A 4539-nucleotide genomic window follows, 5' to 3' on the forward strand; every position below is an offset into this window, starting at 1 on the left:
TAAGTTTTGTTGAAATGATTATGTTGTGTTGTGTTACATATTTCTAACAATAAAAGTTATTATAAACCATTGTGGTGTTTGTATCTATTGTTTTTTAACCTATTCTTATCCCTGTCACAACCGTCCTTGGGGATGTGGACAATTGTGACACTCGCCTTTCTCTTGTATAATTATTAACTTCCCGTATGGCAAGTTATAGTAATCGCAAAAAAAATCGAAAATGAAAATTTTTATATATCTTTACGTTTCAAAGGTTTCTGAACATTTGGCATACCTTAGAAAAAATGGATGTATGTGTGTGTGTGTGTGCGGTCAAAAATGATCATTAGACATATGCACTTCAAATTATCATATATTTTATAGAGATTTTAACAATAAGTATAAATTTTGTTTGCATTCCTATGGGTTCCGTATCAATGTTTATTTGTTAGACGGCGACACGGCGCTTACGCGCTTTGACATTTTGTGTCTATGCAGTTAAAGCAGTACGATTGCTTTGAAAAAAGTTCAGTTTTTAAAATATGACAAAATAAAGAACAAATTTTTTTTCAAAAAAAAATTTTTTTTTTCAAAAAAAGTAATTTTTTGTCAAATTCCTAGTTTCTCAAAAATCTAATTTTTTTAAAGTAAAATTTTTTCAAAAATGTTAATCGTTTTTAAAAAAATTCCAGCAATTTGCCTTAAGGGTAGATGTCATGCGTCCCACTAGTTTGAATTTATGACTAATCCATAGTACCTTAGAACAGTATTTCCCTATTCGCATGTAGACCAATGTTCAAATTACAATTTAATTTACTTTTCTCCCAGCTAACTGGTACATTAACAAAATTATTGCATTAACATTACCAAAAAAGTGGCACAACCGTGCACAGTTTTCTCTACCTATCGTCTAGTTCATCCACTAGTTCAAAGAGAGTCGTTTAGAAGTGTTGCCAAAATTATGTGTGAGCCTACAATCGATATATCGTAGTCATAACAATAAATGTCATTTGACAGTTTTTTGTTTTCTACAATTTGCCGGCTCGTGTGCGCAAAGCAATTGTCATATTGTCATATATAATTTATTGTTAAATTCTTGACAGTTGCTCTTCAATAAATAAGTTAATATAATTTTTAACCAAAATGGAAGGCTTTTTAGACTATTTTAAACGAATGAAGAAGCGGCAGATTGTAGACCAAGTAATGACTTTTGGTATAGTCGTTTCCACAGCTATAATTATTTGGAAAGTATCAATGATAGTAACTGGGTGTAAAACTCCCATAGTTGTTCGCATCGAGTAGTATGAAACCAGCATTCCACAGGGGTGATTTGTTATTTGTGACATACAATCCTGAAGAACCTGTGAGAGTGTTGAGAGATTGTTGTCTTCAAAGTGATGGAAGGGAGGTCCCTGTTGTACATCGAGTGATCCAAGTTCATGAGAAAAAAAATGGAACCGTTAAATTTTAACTAAAGGTGACAACAATCGTATAGATGATCGAAAAATTATATGCTCCTGGCCAATTGTGGTTAACAAAAAATGATGTTGTCGGAAAAGTTAGAGGATTTTTGCCTTTTGCTGGCATGGTTACGATATATATGAATGAATATCCGATAATTCATTATGCTTTGATAGCCTGTATCCATTGTATCGTATTCTATGTGCTAATCTACAAAGAGTAAGGTGAAAATAGTATTTAGACCTCATTTTATTTATATGTAAAATCTCTTTTTATTTAAAAAAATATTTATGACAATTAACAATGATATGTTGAATTTATTGAAAATAAAACAAAACAAAAAATTACCTCAAAAGTTTTTATTCATCAAAGTGGATAACGCTAAATGTCGGTTTTTACACTCTACAAGAAAAGTATTATTTTGCAGAATATCTATTAAACTAATAAATACTAAAATCAATTTTATATAATAATAATATTTTATTATAAGTTATTTGAACAAATAAAGTTTTTGTACTACGCGTTCGATTAAGTTCAATCCGTAATAAGATTTTACTGACGGTGTGCAAATAAGTTTAAATTTCTATAAAAAATGCAAATTAAATAGTAAGTTGATATTTGTTTTATCTCCATTGGGGTTTTGATTATCGCTGTAATGTGCATATGGAATCTAAATATTACAGATAAATAGCAAAGCTAAATGCAGTTTTCAAAAGCCGTATTCTTTTTGATATAGATGCAAAATTATCTGGAACATTGCTTTTACTTCTAAATCAAATTAGAACAGTTCATTTACCTTTTCTCTAGTAGTATTTATATATTTAGGGATTGGTAAACAGTGGCTTTACATGTTGAGCAAGTCTGCTATTGATTTCGGCGTGAAGGTGCGACAGTGGCAGCAAACGGTTGTCTACTAATTCACCATGTCGCAATCAGTATAATGAATTAACATATTTAAAAACATATTTATTATGTTTATTAAGAATTTTATAATTTGTCAATTTATTTTTGCCAGCTATTATTATACACTGATGATGAGACAAGTCACGGTTAGTGCAAAAATAGAGTATAGTGTGTTCATGTTTGCATCAAGCTGAAGAGTTTTTTAAATGATGCTTTGTATTCAAGCAGTTCGTTCAGAATTTAACAGATATTGTATTTATTCATTTTTTTGTGGTATTTGTTTCAACAGCAATAGGAACTACTCAGAATTACATCTTATAAGCTGCTTGTATTTATTTTACATTTTTACAATGACTTTTTTAAATCAGCTACCAGAATTTTTTATTCTATGAGCTGTGCTTGTGCTTACTATGGTACATTCTTACCTATTTTTACTTGAGAGTGCTGCAACCCAGCGGTGAACTATTCTTCTTTTTTATGTGTAAGCTAGAATTATTTGATATGTATGTATATCTATTAGTTCTGGCGTATATAAGTTGCATGATTAGCGATTATTATTATTTACAGCGGTTCTAATTTTTTATCTGGATGATTTATTCAAACTCGATGGGAACTTGATTAGATCCAGTCATTAATGAATTAACATTTTTTGGTGTATACAAAAATAATGTATAGTTTTATCTCATGTCTTGATCTGAGCATGAAGAATCGATATTTCTAAAGAATATTTTAGATTTACATAAAGATTGCTTTTTTTATCACAGAAATTACCACGTAATTTTTTTCTTTTTTTTGTCAATCAACATTTTATTTAAGACGCAGAATATTGAGAATATATTTGAGATATATAATCTTTGGTGGAAATTTTATATAATACAGCTTGATATCCAGATGGTCGAAGTTGGTATCTAATTAAGACTAATTTGTGCTTAACCATTACACCATGACGGGCCATTTTTTCTAATATAAATTTAAAATTATAATTATTATCAATTGGAGTCAGAAATTTTCATTTTTGTGCAGTTTTTTTTTATGATAAAAGTAATAATATCGTTTACAATATTATCATTTACATTATGCCTGTATTTGAATCCTTTTAATTATGTTTCAAGTATAAATATTTGTTTCTGAACTTCTCGTAGGGTAAGTTTATATTATCGCAAAAAAAAATCGAAAATGAAAATTTATATATCTTTACGTTTCAAAGGATTCTGAATATTTTGGCATCCTTAAAAAAAATTGATGCATGTGTGTGTGTACCTGTATGTGTGTATGTGCGGATACAAATTTTTGTCGACGATTTTGGGAACACGGGTCAACCGATTTGAATAATTAAAAAAAAAAATTTGATTCGTATTGATGAGGGACGTGCTGATTAGTTTTTGTCAAATGCAGGTCTAGCCGTTTCGAAGATACGGGGCAAAAAGTGCAAAAAATGGCAAGAACGGAGCGTCTAATTTGAATTATTTAAAAAACATTTTATTTGTATTGCCGGAATGAAATGAATTTTTGGAAAGACAAGTTTAGCGGTTTCGAATATCCAATAAATGAAAGTTTTAAAAAATTGGCGGTCATAAATGATCAGTAGATATATGCACATGAAATTATCAGATATTTTATAGAGATTTTAATAATAAGTATAAATTTTGTCTACATTTCTATGGGTCCCATGTCAATGTTTATCCCTTAGACTAGACGCGACGCTTACGCGCTTCTATACTTTGTCTTTGAAAGTTAAAAATTTGCAAAAAATCTCAAAGCAAAAAGAAATCAATTTTTTCAAAATGCAAAATTTTTCCAAAATTTCAATATATACAAAAATCTAATGGTTTCAAAGTTCTTCTAAAACTTCTTAAGCATTTTTTAAAAATTTAATTTTTGGTACGACAAGTTCCAGAAATTTGCCTTAAGGCACAATGTCATACATCTCTCATTTTTTTATAAAATTGAATAAACGTATAATAAAGTCATTAATAGAATTTTATTATTTTCCTTGGTACAGAACCCACTAAAAGCTCGCCTTCGTAGTACTCTAACCCCACGTAAAGCCTTTGTAAGGGTTGGTCGTTCGAGTTCGTTCTTGCATGGACATTTCCGGACTGCACCTATATTTTTGTGGCATCCTGCAACTCACTTCATATAATCGATAGTGCATTGCCCTAATGTAAATAAATGATTCTTTAATTTAGTAATGAT

The 4539-nt window shown here is 29.7% G+C and overlaps 1 pseudogene; it reads left to right on the forward strand.

Annotated features, from left to right (window-relative positions):
- The first annotated feature begins 1122 nt into the window (after positions 1-1122).
- LOC113377485 lies at positions 1123-1663 on the forward strand (annotated as a pseudogene).
- The last annotated feature ends 2876 nt before the right edge of the window (positions 1664-4539 follow it).

Source organism: Ctenocephalides felis, unplaced genomic scaffold (genome assembly GCF_003426905.1).
Source record: "Ctenocephalides felis isolate EL2017-DRISC unplaced genomic scaffold, ASM342690v1 CF-g0.4_SCAFFOLD_01886, whole genome shotgun sequence".
Taxonomy (NCBI): Eukaryota; Metazoa; Arthropoda; class Insecta; order Siphonaptera; family Pulicidae; genus Ctenocephalides; species Ctenocephalides felis.